This window comes from Megalopta genalis, chromosome 17, assembly GCF_051020955.1.
Source record: "Megalopta genalis isolate 19385.01 chromosome 17, iyMegGena1_principal, whole genome shotgun sequence".
Classification (NCBI taxonomy): domain Eukaryota; kingdom Metazoa; phylum Arthropoda; class Insecta; order Hymenoptera; family Halictidae; genus Megalopta; species Megalopta genalis.
In genome coordinates, this window is record NC_135029.1 from 5,034,322 (window position 1) to 5,052,855 (window position 18,534).

At 31.3% G+C, this 18,534-nt stretch overlaps 1 protein-coding gene and 1 long non-coding RNA gene across 9 annotated transcripts in view; one reads left to right on the forward strand and one right to left on the reverse strand.

Moving 5' to 3' along the window:
• LOC117227959 (uncharacterized) overlaps positions 1-18,534 on the reverse strand; it is a 100,324-nt gene that overhangs the window by 50,588 nt on the left and 31,202 nt on the right. The gene's annotated exons all lie outside the window — the stretch shown is intronic.
• Positions 3,743-12,886, forward strand: LOC117227961 (uncharacterized). 4 transcript variants are annotated; one of them, XR_013034990.1, is made up of 4 exons: positions 3,755-4,323; positions 8,529-8,589; positions 9,708-9,919; positions 10,514-12,736. It is a non-coding gene; the product is annotated as an uncharacterized LOC117227961 (long non-coding RNA). The 4 variants fall into 4 exon arrangements; XR_004492202.2 differs by having other exon boundaries at positions 3,743-4,323; positions 9,652-12,886; XR_013034989.1 differs by having other exon boundaries at positions 9,708-12,736.

Sequence of the window (18,534 nt, forward strand, 5' to 3'; positions counted from 1 at the left end):
AATCCCCGTTCGTTAGCATCTTAGCCTCTGTTTGCTTCTATTAGAGAAACGTATTCGTGATGTCCAGACGGCAGATTTTACGAACTTATGGTAAAAATAAGTAGAATAATGTAAAATTGTGCAGACATAGAAAGAATTTAATGATATTGTTACACTATCTTCTTGTTAACAGAATTATTAAAAGAAACATATTTATTTTCTTTCAATTTCAGTTTCTTGCAGTCGATGTAAGAAATTTTTATCTTGCATAAAGATCCGCAGTCTATATAGTTAATAGATATCAAATAATTTCTGAAATAAATACTACACGCAAGAAAACTGAAATTTTACTTTAAAAATGCTTTAAATATACTAACTAATAATGCATGTCATGACCGAACTCTATTATACATTATAATACGTTCTGCAAACTCTCTGTTATTGAAAAAAGATGGACAGTAATTTTGATCTGAATTCAAGCGGATGTAGCAATTGATGAGAATGAAGCGATAAACATGGCAACTAAAACGTGATGGCATTCTAATTATAAAAGCATCAAATTGCTTCCAGGAATTTCAAGGAACAATTAAATTTTCTAGAGATCTATATTTTCATTTGCTGAAATATATATGATTTCCACAATGGACATTTTGATACACGAAAATTGTATTTTAATTTGTATCAGATAATCGTGTAACTCTCACTTCGTGTTTCTAGAGCTATTCAATTCATTTACTTGCTTTTAATACCAAGAATCATGCATTTTGTAAATTTTAATGATACCGCAGGTTTTAATCAATGGAGACGCAGGTGTTATATCGATAAATGTAGATATTATTAATGATTAATGTGGTTGATAGTCTTCGAGAAAAGTCTTCATTTAAAGTGTTTCATTTTAGGTCGTTTTGTAGAAATCTGCGGATCCTGACCATGTGTAAAGCTAGATATGTATAGCTGTCTTGGTCTCGTGATAAATTTATCATAGACGTATGTACATTTAATAGGCTAATGAAACTCTATACCCCCGTTTTATTGTGTGCGAAATGACGCGCTGGTCTAACTTTGAATGCGTTGGGCGCAGGCAGAAGTTGTATGAAGTAACTTTCTGGTACAATGTTTACTGCATCGTATAATGTTTTCTTAAAACCGCACATTCTACGAAATATCGTAACGATCATTACAATGAAAGCTTTCGAGTGAAAATATTTCTAGATACATTTACAAAATGAAAAATATAAGGAAAGGAAGAAATTATATGGTGCGACGGATTATACAGTTTATAACATTCAAAAACAATATCATTATCTAAGAAATATAATGGAAAATATGTTATACATTGTTATTACTTTGACAATTAAGTAGTCGTGTTAATAAACTGTGCTTTTTCATTCCTTACGCAGTGCGAAATTATTCTTCTTTTGATTTTTTCACTTCGTTTAACCCGAGAAAGATAACCTACGTCGCAGAGGCGCCTGCGAAAACTGTTGATTTTTGTTAATTTTTCATAGAGGTCTAGTGATTTAAGTTTAAAATTACTTAAAATATAAAAAAATATAATATAAATGCATTTTATTTTGACAATAATGCCAAACCTTTAAAATGACTAGATTAACTTAAATAAATATCCATTGTTAGTATAAAATTGACGCCTTAGAAAAGCATGCGCCTCTGAAGCGTATGGTTATCTTTTACGTACGTTGTCATATGGTTATCTTTCTAGGGTTAAACTAGAACTATAGTTTGTCTCATCATTCTACAAATCTTGTGAAAATATTCGTGACATATCAATGTCACGTGTTTGACACACAGGCTCTTGTACTTTTATTTGCTCATACTACCGTTGGATATGATCGTACTCACAAGTGTTGGTGATAAACGTTGGCACATTGAATTTATTTCAAATTAACTATATTCGCCAGATGTTTTATAAAGGGGAGTAGGTTAATAGTTACACTAATACAACTTGAAAGGGCTAATATTAGAATGTCTTGTCATGGTCATCGTATTACAAACGCAGTGATATTACATTCTTCAAACAGTGTCGCGTCTATTAATTAATGTAAGTAGCATACAATCGACTAGTTAATGATCCTTATCCTATTTTTCACTATAAAATGTTTGTTTTTCTACAAAATAATCCAATTATTTTAATAATTCAAAAATTTAGTGACACACACAAATAATGTTTCAAATGAACATCCAAGTTTTATTTTTCAATCAATTTTTCTATCGTCTTTAGCACTAGATGTACCGAACTATCAAACTAACTGGCATTAAATTTTAATAAACATTATAAATAAACTCGATTATTTGAGGATTTATTTCAATACAAATGACAAAATCACAAATAATTAGAAACAATTTATTTTAGTCGAATCGCGAGTTTTGGAAAGCTTTGTCTGTAGCTATAATCATTTTGGTAAAATATGTTACAAGTCATAACACGGGCAAGTTGCCAATATTGTATAGTTTAAGAAATTTTTGATCCCCGAAGAAATGTGGTCTGCTTTTTTAAAAATGTATTTAGGTCAATCACAGAATTCTTCATGTAATGCTCCAAGAAACTAATCCACTTACGTTGACTAAGTTTAGACAGCATGTAGTATAGAACAGTATAGAAGAACCTAAATTGATTTATTTCGAAAATCATAGCCACTTCTGAAAGAGTGAAATTTGGAATAATATAATAATGAAAATGAATTAAACAATTGCTTAAAGAGGCTGAAGGTTTTTTAACGCTAACTTGAAGCTATCTTATAAACGCGGATTTAGGTATTTCAAGTCGACTGCGGCATTCGTTAAAGCTACGACGAATTTTTCAAGTGACTTTTGCATATTCTTCTCATTCCACTGACCGTAAGATCCCTTCTGCTAAAAAGGAAGAAAACTTTTGGTTCCTTAAACTTTGATCGAACTCTTAAATCACGGCAGAAGGATTCCAGGAATCGTGTAGTAGTTCCATTTAGAAGACCTTTCGGTTTCCTGATGAAGAGCGTAATTTAGCGTCGATATGAATATTAATGTGCTATGCCAGAAATGTATGAACAGGGTAGAAGAGAAGAAATGTAATAGAAACATTTTTAAAAATAATATTGCTTATTCGAATACTTGATGAAAGTTACATCAATACTATCTTATACTTTTAATTCAATTTGGCAAACACAAAATTGCTATGAATAAAGTGATTACCGGATGTTCAGATATCCATTTGAAAAATGTACTTGCGTTATTGCTTTCTATTTACCACAAGGAAACAACTAAACAATGCAAAAAAATTCCCTTCTTCAAGATTTTTATAAAATAACTCACGAAAATGAAAATTTGCGAAAGGATCCACACACACTAACTATAATAAATATACTGCGGATTTTATGCATTTATGGAAAAAAATGAGCAGATAATGATGCAAAAATAATGCAGATAATTTTTATGTTGCATAACGATCCGCAGTCTAATAATAAATAAGGAATTAATTCTACGATTCAGATGACCTACCATCCTAGATTTAAAAATTTGATGTTGTTCAAAACAATTCAATTACTCAATCAATTTAAAAATGACGCCTATAAATGAAGAAGCCAATAGATAACTAAGTAATACTCTTCAATAAATCCATACAATGTCTTTAACACTAGATGCACCAAGCTATCGATATGACTCCTTCAAAATATCCATATTTTTGCTGTAACATATCCTCCTCCTCGATTTCAGCATCAACGAAATAAAAAATTCGAAACAATTTTGGTCAACCGACAAATTCTACACCAGCAACTACATCGAAATAAAACAATGCATTCGGTTAGAAGGATTCTGTTAGAATTCGTTAAAAAATTCTTGGAAAATCGGGGCCGACATATGCTCGCTCGTTCGGAAGTGGCAAAAGGGGAAATGAGTTGCAGTAAACGAGTTTGAAAAAGCAAAGCGTTCCGCGTGCGGCAGCGTGGCACGGGAACAATTTACGAGCGCGTCTCTGTAAACACGAAATCATTCAGAGAACGGGAAGAATGATAAGGCCTATAAAAACGTCAGCCGGCGGATCAACTATTCTTAAAATTCCGCTCGGGACGGCATTACACTTCCGTAGAACCTATAAACTCTCGACGGCGATACGCATTTCTGGCGTGCGATGTGCGTCAATGGATGCAAGAGACGTCGGGAAGTTTGGGGAAATTGAAGAGCCGAGCATAAGCGACATCAAACTGCTACTGATGCGCTCGCTATTACCAACAGCTTGCCAACGACGATCGTTTTACATTCGATTCTACCTGCATCCGCAAGAGTTGTAATGATGTAAACGTGCCGCAGAGAAAAGAAAAGTGCTGAACCTGGTGCATGGAATGCGTTGTAAGTGTTATATCGCAGGTGTGACCTGTGCGTTTCTCTATCGATCCGATGTGACGTATTCCGTTTTATAACTGTGGCATTAAATGACGTATAATCTGTGGCGTTTCCCTCACTTGAATTGGTTACTCAAATAATCAATTATCCTATCGAATTTCTTCCTATTTCAATATCTTCGATTTTTCAAATGTTTATTAAATGCATGAAATTATTGGTAGCCTAAAACGTTTTGTAGCGAAAAGTTCAGATCGTTGCTTCACTTATTCCTTCAATTCTCTATTACTTTTCTTATCGTTTTGTTGTATCTCCTGAACGAAATTTTTGTTTAATTTTCAATGTTGGTAATCGAGGGAGAAAAAATATACGCCTGAACAAACACCTTAGAAAAAGCAAGATCAAAGTTTAAACAGTAACAAAGATTTTGTAGAAAATGTCAGTGCATTCATACAAGTACAAGACTTTTCGCATACTGAATACATATTATGCTATTCCGAGAATAAAACGTTGAAAGCTTGAAATAATACATTTTACAAAATTTATATTCGCAACACATACAATTTAAACGGTGCGTAACAGTTGAACATTTCTTGCAGGGTTCTCGTTTCAGCAAATTGTGCTGTCTATAGTTCTTTGTAAGAGTGTAGACAATTTTATTGATTATGGTAAACCTCGCGTATGTGGAGTGACGTACAACATATTCGTCGCAGGACTTATGTCTTCGTTGAACGACATTTACCGTCGTAGCAACAAAGATTAATTATCTGTTGTACTATATTAAGCACGCTACTTTAAACAGGAACTGTTAACAGATTTATTTTTAGTAGTCTGGTACAGGAGAGATAGATTACTTTACCACTTTTCTCGATCAAATTATCTTTAAAACACATGAACATCCGAATAGTTTTAAATACAATTTAAATGTATCAACGAATTGTTTCTAATCAACATCACTTGCTTTATTTATGATTATTATTTTAGCTTTAGTATTTTTAGCAATACGTACGCAGGTGTACCTTTTTTCTCTCTTTAATTTGTATGTTCAAACCCTTCCGTTTTAAAATCGATTGAAGCGTTCTTAATATAGTATCGAGGTATATAGATAAATTTATTAAAGATTATTCCGTGGTTCAGAGTGTAACTTAATTACGAATGTACCGTCTATGTGTTTTCAATTATTGTTTCGAACATTACTATGTATTTTTTGTTTAAAATTTTACGTTAGCTCCTTCTTCCAGTTAGATTCCTAAATGTTACAAGAGTAATCATTTGGCTTAATCACGAGCCTAATTAATTAGGTTAATATTAACATGAGTGACGCGCTAATTCTTTACTGGTTCTTAAAATGTATATTTAGAGTTTAGAATTTTATTAGCGTGTTCATAGTGTAAAAGAGTTAAAATATCATCATTTCAGTTTCATTAATTAAATTATTTTGCTTTCATGAGAATTTTTGAACGCAATGTGTTAACTAAATAAATAGACATCTTTTAAACGTTTCACTTCAATTTATAGAATAAAATATCTTGGTAATGATTAGGCTGCAGATCTTATGCATTTATGACAGAAATGACCAGGTCAAATACAAAACTATAAAGACATTAGAACAATTTGAGAATATTTTTATATTATGTACATCTCTTTCCAATTATTAAAAGAGAGAAGACATTTTCATCAGGCTTGCGTTTTTTACAATTAACTTAAACAATTTTTATTTTGCACAAAGATCCTCGATCTAGCAATGATTCCTGTCTTTGATGATGTCTCAAGTTATTATTTAAAATCAAATGTATAATAGCATCCTATAACTATTCATACACATACGCTTCATGTTGTTTATCTGTTCAAAACTGTTTCTTTAATATAAAATGAACGTTCCAGAATTCCTTTACGGTCTAAGTAAAACAACAGACATCTATTCCGATTAATGTCTTCTTTGCAAACAACGTAGACGGATTTCAGTGCTCTCGCGCGCTATCTATATAAAAGCAATTTTTCAACAATAGCTGAAGATGGCACAAAAGCCTCAGCATCGACGGTCTCATTTTTCAGTGGACCGCTTTTGCGTCACTATAGAGCGCTTCTCGGGGAAACGTACCGTATGTAATTTTCAAAAGCTATTACACCGAAGAAAATTGAACGGAGAAAGCAATTAATCATCGCATTTCTCCATTGACGGAGAACAAATTCCTTTGGACGTATAAATATTGGTAGAATAACATGTACCTATTATTTAAATTGAAACCTTTTTATCTTAATAGTTCAGAGGTAAGTAAACTAATGTTTTAGGTGATTAGATTTTTAGTTGTAAAATATTCGTGAATATATTACGATGCCCCTTGAGAGAATTATTGTTCCACGGCAGTTGATGTAATTGCTACGCAACGTCCGATGTATAACACGTTTGAATCTGAATGCGAAGATTAATGATCGTATGAGTCGGACCAAGAAGCAGGTGGTAATAATGGTCTGACATTGCATCGTTAACGATTTCAATAAAAATTCGTCGTACGACCATAGTCCGGAAATTCTATAACTTGGTCATTAATAATGAAGTTAGTTGCGGATTCGCGTGGTTCTATATTTAGAAGAATACTACACAAATTACAAGGGACATTACTCAAGCGTGAAACGGGAACTTTAATGAAATGCATATACAAAGTATCGGATTGTCGGAGAAGTTTCGAACCATTTTGAGGTTACGCGTAAATGTAAAAGAGCTTTCAAACTTTTCAGACAATCAAACGCTGCTTTAAAAGATGCTTGACACACATTGTTTCGTGTCTGTTGACATCCATATCTAAAAATGCAAACGGCTTTGAAAGCTCCGAGTGAAAACACATTTTTCTCTGCATTCAAGAAACAATGAAATCTAAAAACAAATCATTTCGTGGAAATACTGTGTCTGTTTCATTTTTTTTAACAACCTTGGTCATTAGAAACTATTTTAGTCTTCATATTTCAATGAATGCATCTATAGATTGTATAAATTGCAAACGGTTTTTTCTGTTTTGGTTTTATTTGTAGATTCACGGAAATTATTGACCAAAGACCAAAATAACCGCATCAACGATTTATAAAAATTCTTCAATCGAAAAAAGAATGTTTCTGTCGAAAATATTATTTCTTTTCTGTCAGAATTTTAAAAATACAGATGATTCAATATTTCACACTTTTGGTTTTTCATTAAAACTGAGATTTTCTATGGATAGTATAATTATTATATATTTGTGTATATCAAAAAAATTCTGTGACATACACTGTAAAACCTTTTTACAACTTTATGATATTCTTAATTATTATATGTAGTACAGTCAGTAACAGTACAGTTAGTTACAGTCAGTATAACAAGTATTCGTACAGCTTTTAAAATGGAAATATTTTTTCTAATTAGGCCAAGTGATGTAAATTTTTTTGGCGTAATAGAGAGATTAGTTTACTAGAGAATGGCTAAAAAATTGTTTTCAAAAATTGCAATTGGTTGCGATGATAAAAGAAGATAAGAGATGATGTTTTTTCAACTTTTCTGTCTGAACCTACAACGAAAATTTAAAAAATGCGTTTCGTAAATCACTGAAATAGATTAACGTTATTATGAGCTGTAAATATTTAAAATACCAGATATTCAAACAATTGCAATTTTTTTAGTCATTGTTCAGTAAACAAACCCCTCGTACATCCCAAAAAGGTTTAGATCGCTTGGCCCAATTATAAAAACGTTATCTCGTTTTAAAAGGCGTACGAATAGATTTTTACGATTTTAGTTAGCGCAGAAAGGATTGAAACAACTCTGGTTTGAAATTTCTGTCGTAGTTGCACGCAAAAGTTTATCTTCGTTGAATTAATAATGTGACTGAACACAGTGTACAGTTAGTGCATATCTGATAGTAGAAAGTGAACCAAGAGTACTGTAGAGTCTATAATTATTTATGATGTTTCACAAAAGTTGAAAACTCAATTTGTTTACTTAACTTGGACTACCTATCTACATAAAGTAGCTTCCATTATTGGAATCGGACAAAAAAGTATTTCAAGCTTTTAACACGAAACCCATTTTCGTAATTAACGAAACAAAATGAAGAGAAAATGAAAATTCGCCCATTTTTCAAACTGCAAGTGTAACTAAAAAGTAATTTTATATCATAAAATCGTTCAAATTAATTAATAATTCAATTAAAGCCATTCTTATCGAACGAGACTATATTTCGCAGGAAATCAATTACAAAGATGCATCTAATATGCAGGTATTCGTGACTACAGCAAGTGGAAACGGTAAGTAATGGGCACAGACAGGCTCTATTTCAATGAAAACATCATCTATTAATTGTATATTTTCATGTTTTATGTTTTACTATCCTAATAAATACATAACTTAGTATCATTCTATACTTTCAATCTATTTTTACCATCACTACTTTTCTTCATTCTACCATGAACGCATCTAGTGCAGTGTGCTATCGAACTGGTGGTGTAACCCAAAAAGCAATTCCATGTAAAAGATATCTCATATTTTTAAAATAACACTTTTATATCTGTGGATATCATAATGACAAATAGATCGTTTCTAATTTGCCGTATGTAATTATTTAGTTTGATGAACAGCTTGAAATGTTTATGCGTTTCTCACACACAAATTGAAATATACAAGACCAGAACTTAAAACAAACAGCATTACTTTAGAAATAAATTGTTCATTGAAGAAAAATTGAAACGAGTATCTGCTAAAACGTTTACTCTTTAATGATTAACATTAACGACTATACTCTACATATTATCGTACTTGTAATCATTATTTTCTTTCCAAGTGCAATAGTTCGCTTCTTCCACCTTAGTTCTAAATAATTTAAACAGGTTATTCATATAATGCAGAACGAAAATTCTACACTAACGTATTTTTGCAACAATATTTGTATATGTATGGCTGCTACGAAATATCTAAGTACAATCATCTACCTAAATCTACGTACATTTGACAGATTCTAGATACTGGAAACAATAAAGAAAAGATTTTGGAAGCCTTTTATACATTTTTTAATCATTAGGATTAATCATTGTCGTAAAGGAATAATAATCTTTCACGATACGATATGTATCATAATAATACAAAGAATGTAATTATCATATGCATGTTTGAATTCAAATTTTCGTGAAAACTAGAACACATTGTAAGTAGAACATTTCGAGATTATAAGACTTTGGAATATTATAAGACAAAATAAAAAGATAAAACGAAATATTTTAAAATTCGCTGTATTTACAAAACGAACTTTTATCGCACAACATATGTAAATACTGCATAATTCAAAGGGTAAAATTAGTGTCTATTTTTGACAGAAAATCTGGTATTGTTGTCTGGAAAGCACTAATCGTCGCTTCCTTCTGTCTACCAGCAGCAGGTTGCAAGCATAGCCTGCGGCTAACGGTCAAATGCCAAATGATGGTCACTTTGACACATCTGGTTACCGGCTGTCCGAGGGTCCTGGCGATGTGTGATTCCCGCAATAAAACGATCACGTGCAATTTCTAACAGCCTTACCACTCGCGTCTGGACAGAAATGCAGCTGCAGACGTGCCCCGTGATTATAATATCGACTAACCGAGGGTAAATTGTGAAACACAGAACTGACTTTGCTAAAACCCTGTTTAATGTTAACGCAATGATTATTAGAAATGATAATCACATTTCTGTGTTCGCCACGATTCGTCACAGAAACGTACATCTAAAGAAAATTTCATTTTCAGAAAAGAGAAAATATTTTCTTCAGTTTACATTCCATTTTATTTCACTTCTTTTCATAGTTAATTCGATACGGTTAAATCGTAAGAGAACTTCTATAAATTTTATTAATCGTAAAGAAAATGTGAGTATATATTAACTCTGAATCCTTTTTGTAGAATAATAGAGTGAAAAATGCAGAAACAAAATACTAAAATTATGTACTAAATAGTTCGTGACAAGAGAGAAACCTCTTAAAATGTTTTTAGTATTTTGCATTTGAATTTGTCTCTATCATAAATGCATAAAATCCATAGTGTAGTTATAAGGTATTTCGAATGTTAGTGTTAAGACGATATAACCCTTATCACTCCAAGAATTTTACAAAGTAATTTGTAACCAACTCTAGACAAATTAGAAATAATAAAACTAAATCAAATATTTTACTTGAGAATGACGACAGATATAATATTTCCACAGGTACGATGTGCTTACAGTGAACTAAACGCGATAATCATACACCACTGCGAAATTCTGGCAGTGACACTGTCGGTTGGAGTAGAACGCTGCGTAAAGCTTGACAGTATTGCTGCCGTTTAGAGTGATAAGGGATAAGTTTTCGCATAATTTTTCATTCTTCCAATTGCCATTGTTCTTTCCTGTCAAATTAATTCCCTGTCATCAAAAGATGAAAATGAAAAAATAAAATGGTGCAATATATTTAAACAAAAATGATTCACGTTATTAAAAACTAATTAAACAACCTACAGTACACACTATTTGTTTAGAGACATTGATAAAATGTGTAAAAATTTATAGGTAACATATTGCGAGTTACTGTTAACGAGTAAACTAAAAACTAACGTACTCATGTGCTAGAATATATTAAATAGGAGAGTATGCGTAATTAAATATTACATGGTTAATAAGCAGAAGGAGGAAAACGTTATTAGTTTTCTAGACCAATATACAGGGAGTCGTATAATTACTCCTTGTATTCTCATGAGTGCACTAAATTCAGTTTCTGGGTTACCAGAGTAGGATGAAATGTTATCCAGTGGTAAGAATTATGCAGTTCTGTAATGCGAGGACAGATTAAACTAATCCTGTAATTAATAACAGATGCGCATTGTAAATGTCATTTTAAACGCAGGTAAATTACTGAAGAAATTAAACAAAGAGACTCTCTCTGTTACAAATTCTTCACTCGCTTGTCAAGATTAATTTTACTAACTTTATGCGAGCTTCGAGATCGTGGGCGTATGACGACGGTAGCGAACGCGTTAAATTATTTTCCCGGCTTGGCAACAACAATGACCCTTTGTTTTCTTTCCCTACTTTTCATAATAGCCGATAAAAAATGAATATACATGTTCTTCAAACTTAGATAGCTTATAACAGGCTAAATCAATCGATTTTCTGCTATTTTTACATTTATGTTTTTCATTTTGCAGCGAAGTTCTCTTGTTGAAATCATTGTATCGGACGGAAACTTCGCTTCAGACTATGGCCTAGAATGGATTACCCTATATATTTCAGTGTATGCTAGAGCGAACAAATGCCATAACGAACGAAGTTCTAGAACCAATTACGCTCATTCTAGCATATCCCACTGAAACTGTCCCCTTTGTTTCTTCCAGAATTGATGAAAGATCTTAGGCAACCAGTGCATATATAAACTATAATCATGCATATTGTTTCAAATCAGGGCATACGATATAACTAACAATAAGTATTGTTTTGCTAGAAGAATTATGATACATGTCTGGAAAATTTCAGTCGGTAGGAATTAAATACTTGGAAAATTTCTGTTACGAGAAATTAAATATTTGGAAAATTTCTGTCACACGAGAAATTGAATATTTGGAAAATTTCTGTTATGAGAAATTCAATATTTGGAAAATTTCTGTCACGAGAAATTCAATATTTGGAAAATTTCTGTCTCCAGAAATTATAATAAACAACGTAATGCATTTTGAATCAAAGAACAGATTTTAAAAAATGTCTGGAATTTATTATTTATATGCAATGAAAAAGATTTTGTCTCGAAGGATTAACAGGGTTAATAGAAACCACATATTTAAGAAACTCATGATTCTCATCGGTAGATAACATTCTACTCCACCATAGTAACCAGGAACTAAATTTAGTGCGCACGTGGGAATACATGGAGTAATTATACACACATCTCTACTGGCCTAGGAAACTAGTACCATTTTTCCTCCCCTCGATTACCAACCAAACAGTACTACTAATAAACACCACAATATGGTTGTATTTTATTTGCATTTTTAATGTACACCATACAAATTAATTATTTATAATTTCCCCGATTAAATTCACACTGACGCATTAACATTTATCGTTTTCTTGTGCTGTAACCTAATTTAAAGACATGATCCGCTCTCCAGGTTAATCATATTTGTTTTATGCTTAAACAGGATGTACAGTTTTAGAGAATGTAATTAAAATAATTTAATTCGAAAATTTAATTAGGAAATTTCATTATAGTTGCGCCCATGAGTTTCCAAATATCGTGTTTGCCGCACATGTTAAACCGTTATGACGTCTCGTAAACTTGATAATCGATTAATATACGTTCATGGAATAAATGTTTGAATCCTAATATTGTTTCCTATATGGTAAAACTGCGTATCAAATTTATTAATTTCAATTATAAAGTAAAATTTATAGCAAATTTCACTTTAGTTAAAGTTTATAGTTATAGTTTTTAGTAAATTCTATAGTAAAATTTAGTTTAATTTTGTATTAAATTTGGTATAACAGAGACTGGTTATACATATATCAACAGCATCTGAAGGGTCAAAATAAATTGAAAAAACTCCTTTAAAACACTACATATAATTTAAATGATTGATAGAACAATCATTTTTATAGGTCTTCAAATTTTTACATATTTCTGAATTCACTTCTTTGAAGTCAACGATAATCCTTTTCTTGGACATAATGTAAGTATGTAACATTTAAATAGGACTTTTATAACTATGGGTCGAAATTTTGCACATTTATAACTCTGGCTCAGCTTTTCATTATTTTGTGTATACTCTTGTATAGGTCTCAGATATATATTATCAGGTCTCCTGTCGTAGTAATTAGACAGTTTCTTAAGATTTCCAGTAGAAATAATTATTCTCGGTGAAACCAATATACCAACTCTCTTGACATCCTCTCAAGAGAACTGCCAAGAGTTACGGTTTGCAATTGTTGCGAAGTCGTTTACGTTTCCTGCTTGCACTTGAGTCAAATAGATTTAGGTCAGGTACCTCTATAGCTGTGTGACCAATGTTCAATGCCCTAGAGTAAATTAATATGTGCTGGATCAGGCATATACGGCTGGACATATTGCCTAACCTGATCGCAACACCTCGGAATCTACGAACGTGGCTTCGTCATAAAATCCTCCACCTCCTCCTAAACTGTTCTAGGTATACATATATGGTATACAGAATATAATATTTCATATCATGGAAATTTAACCTTTAACCCTAAATTAGTGCCATGAAATGTGGCAAACCCTAGCAACCCTTCATTTCAATTTGATTTCCTGAACATAGAAATTAAATATCTAAGTTGCAAACTGAGAATATTTCATTTTATTATATTTTATAATATTGTATTTTATTCTATTCTTTTATCATATTTTATTTTATAATTATCATTATTTATTTTTAATTTGTTATATTTTATTTTGTATCCCACATTATTGAATATTATATTTTAATTCATGTTTCTATCACATTTACATTTTACCATTTGTGTTTTTTTCACAATCTGATACTCTAAACAAATATATCAATTTGTATGACAATTTCAGTGAAATATAGAAGTTTTACCGTATTTAAAATAGAAAATAGGTGATGTTTTATCTTAGGAACACATGAAGCTTAACATATAGCTCATACTTGAATAAATAACGTTGAAGTCTAACAATGAAGCTTCACGTAGAAGTTTTCAACACGAACGTGAAGTACTGTTATCAATTTTTGAAAAGGGGAAAAACGTGCCACAGTAGTAACAATAGATATAATGTCATTGTGGAAAGGTTTCCTCTGAAAGGAGTAAAAGGTAGAATGGAAATGGAAGCATACCATGTACGTATGATAAAATATATTTGATAAAATGATTTTTAGAAAAACAGTCATTATTAGACATGCAAAAAGAAAACATTAATTCAGAAACCAATAAATTAGGTAAAAATGTCTTTACTCTTTTAATAATTATATTAAATTAGTGTTTCTTCAGTTTCCTATTTGATAAAATGATTTTTTACAAAACTGATCGATGTGTCAGCAATGCAGAGTCATTATTAGACTGCGGATCTTCATGCGAAAAGAAAAATTAAGTACAAAACCAATAAATTAGATAAAAATGTCTTTTCTCTTTTAATAATTATAATCAGTTACTAACAACGTAACGATGCCCTTAAATTCTTCTAGCGTTTCTTCAGTTTTCTATTAGAAAGCATTTCTCATAGATGCATAAAATCTGCAGTCTAGTCATTATCGTGGAATTAATTAAAATTTAGGTAGCGCCAATGTCGTCAATATTTGTATATACACTGCCCTGAGAGTTCTACCGTTGAAAGCAACTCTAGTTAAGATTGAGACCTAACTAACAATGAAAGCCACTCTTCGATACCTTACTTTCCAATACTCCATGCAGCCACCCTCGAGAGAATAACTGTCAAGAGTTCATTCTCAAGTGCCTACAAGGCCTTACAGAGATAATATTTCTTTCTAGTATGCTATATAAAACGACACCTCGATTGTTGCGGATACAATTAAAGAAGGACTCCACAAATTCTGAAATTCTTCGCTAATTTGCAATACGCGAAATTTTTGAAACGTCCATACAATTCCGTTTTAAAAAAAGTAATAAATATGTAACCTGCTGGATATAATGGAGAAAGTCGAGTACAATATTCGACATTTGTATAAACATTATATATAAACGTCAAAGGAATTTTTAAAATATACCAATATATTTGATTATGTTATTTAGGTTATATCGCTTTTATGTTTTAATATTGCCATTAATTTAAATGATTACTTGAAGATTGCTTACATAATTTATAGATCAATTATACAATTTTTCTGTATTAATTATTGAGGCCTATGCTTAACATTTAACCAACGTTTAACAGTTTAGCATTTTAATTATTTTTAACATTTTTCTACAAAGGTATACAAAAATGATTACAAAACGTTTAACGCGACAAGGTTCAAGTTTTAGGTCATTTTTGTACGACGAAGAACATGTTATTCATAGAAACGTCTATAGCAGAGCAACATCCTACTTTGCCGTATTGCCACATGAAAAATTACAAGAAGATCTTTATGTAAAGTAAGTTCCTAAAATATATACCGTAGACTTTTACTTCAATCACGAATCAGCTGAAAGTTTAATTTCAAACGTTTAATTATAACGTTTAATCTCTTAACGTTTCACTTATAACGTTAGATTCAATACATTGAAATATTTTTCACAATTTGTTCGTAGAAATTGCAAGGTCGTGCAAGTAGCACAATTAAAAATAGCTCAGCGAAGAAGGTAAGTGTTTCGAATCATTCTTTGTCTGTCAACGGCGGGTATGATGTGTGTGACAAAATTGTAGTGGGGCAGTAGGTCACTGCAGGGTAGTAGGCCAAGCCTGTTGTTAGGTTGTTGTTCTCGTAAGGGCGTTTCTGGTATTCGTTACTACGGCACGAGAACAGATTGCGGTTAAAAAATTAAGCTTCATCAGCCATGTATACACACGCGAAAAGCTTCTTTTATCACTTCAATGTATAACATTTACCCTCCCGAAAGGTCTCGTATATACGTGCCAACAAAAGTCAAGAAAAACTTTACATATCGTTAACATTTAAGTAAAATTTGATATTTTAATACATATACGTTTTATTGAAATAAAAGTACAGTAAATTCTCTCTCTAATTGACGCTCAGATTGTATACAAAAATGGACAATCAGGGAAGAGGAGGTACAATTATTTGAGCTTTGCGACTCGTTTTTACAGTTACTCATTGTCAACAATTATAAAAACCAGCCGCAAAGCTCGAATAATCGTATCTCCTTTTCCCAAATTGCCCATTTCTGTGCACAATCTGAGCGTCAATTAGGGAGAATTTACTGTACATATAATAACGAAGCACGTAACACATTGTTTACATTGCAATATTGTTTTATTTAGTGTATACGACAAATAAAAAGAATAATTAAAATTAAAAGAAAATAAGAACGATAGAAAGAATAAAATATTCAAAAATAAAATGAAAATTAAGAATTAAAAAGTTAGGAGAAAGTTACGAAAAAAATAAGATTAACTTAGATTACAGCTAAGAATATGTATCTATGTAACATGTTTCTTGATGTTTGTTGGTGAGTGTATTTGTTCTAAACTAACATTCATTTAAAAATGATGTTTATAAATCAACATCAACGTAAACTACAATTATGGTATTGCACTAATGTTTAAATGAAGATGAATTTTGTATACTGAAGTGATACGAAAACTTTTTGTCGACGTGTGACTTTTGTGGCTGATGAAGCTCAATTTTAAAATGACTGTAATAATTGTAGTTTTCGTTGTTATGAAATTATAAATAAGCTTTGTATATTAGCTATTTCTTATCCAATTACGTTGAAAATTTGAATGTATATGCAAAGTTCGCGAATTTGTCAGTTCTATTATAAACTGACAGCATAATTTTATGTATTTATTATATTCACATGGTGCGAAATATTGCATGCCATATATCGAAAATCTGAATATAGAATATAAATAAAACTTGTATCGGCACGCTCTTATTTCTATCTTTAACAATTTTGGCCCGAGAGCGTACAATTCAGAATTTTGATCAACCGTATGATTGATGCACCCGATAACGTATTAAACCCCGTAGCATCTGCAAACTCTGTATAGTGAGTGTATTTCCTTGTAGCAGCGTCTTCTGAGGACAATATTCTAATATTGTAGACGCAAATATGCAGACGCATAATTTGGAATTTCACCTATTAGAAATAATGAACAAAGTAAAAGTGACCGAAAAGTCAACTATCAGATTTCTATCGACTGAAAAGTATGCAGTCAATGATATATCATTCTTTATCTTTTTATCCCTGTAGCTCTCTTTTTCTATGAGAAAAAAGCAATCAGAAAATACATAAATCATAGTGCTGTTTCATTAGCAGACACGTTAAATTGCAAGGGTTGTATAACTTGTCAATTAATCAATAGCATATCGACATCACGAAGACATAAATATTACTCTAATAACATTACATTACTCTAATAACAGAGTAAGAGCTAACACTTACTTTCACATGAAGATCAAATCAGCATGAAACTTGAACGATCAATGAATTTATATGATTTACGTTACACACGTTAGCAAGGAGTATTATCTATTCAAGCGTTTTATCGTCATACAAAACGTATTAATTCAATCGAAACATAGTGTGCTGGGAAATCAAATATTTCGACTTTATTTCAATATTTCCTGTACTCGAAAATCGTTCGCGTCTAACAGTCATTCAACATGACACATATGGCTGAGCTGTAATTATATTTCAGTTTCAATTTGCGGAATTTTTATCCTACACTAGTCTTCACATATAGTATTACACATAAAATTGCTGCACGAGAACATGAAGTAATAAAGCTGAAACTGACGTTTGAATTTCGTAGGTGGACATACTCGATATTAACTCGTGCTCGATAAATGCACGATCCACAAAGAGGCGTATCTGCATATTGTCAATCGCATAATGAAATAAATCGTGTGACGCGACCGTCCATGTTCTAAATATGCAACGTACTTCAACACCGGAAAATAAACTTGTTTACTGACATTTTGCATTATTCCTGCATCTACTCTATTAAAATGTGATACATAAGAATGTCATAACAAAATCTACTTTGCAAGAATGTAATTATAAAATTCGATTCATAAAAATGTAATAATAAAATTTGACTCGTAAGAAGGTAATAATAAAATCTAATTCACAAGAATATAATAGTAAAATTTGATTTATAATAATATAATAATAAAATTTAATTCATAAAAATATAATAATAAAATTTGATTCATAAGAAGATAATAAAATTTGATCCATAGGAAGGTAATAATAAAACTTGATTCATGAGAATGTAATAATAAAATTTGGTTCATAAGAATGTAATAATAAATTGAGATAAAACTTTTATTCATATTATAGGAATATAGTAATAAAATTAAATAAATCTTTCATTTATAATGTGAATATATTACGATAAATAATGCTTATATATTACATAAATCTAAATTCTTACGGATCCAAATGGATCTCATATTTCTCGTTGGATCAACAGCTGTCACTGTCGCAATAATTAACTTAACGTACGTGTATAATATACCCTGTTTTAAGTTGTGCGCAACAGTAGTTTTCAGCTATTCTTTGCGCAGCAGTTTCCCCTGCAACACAATGTATTTAACCAACGG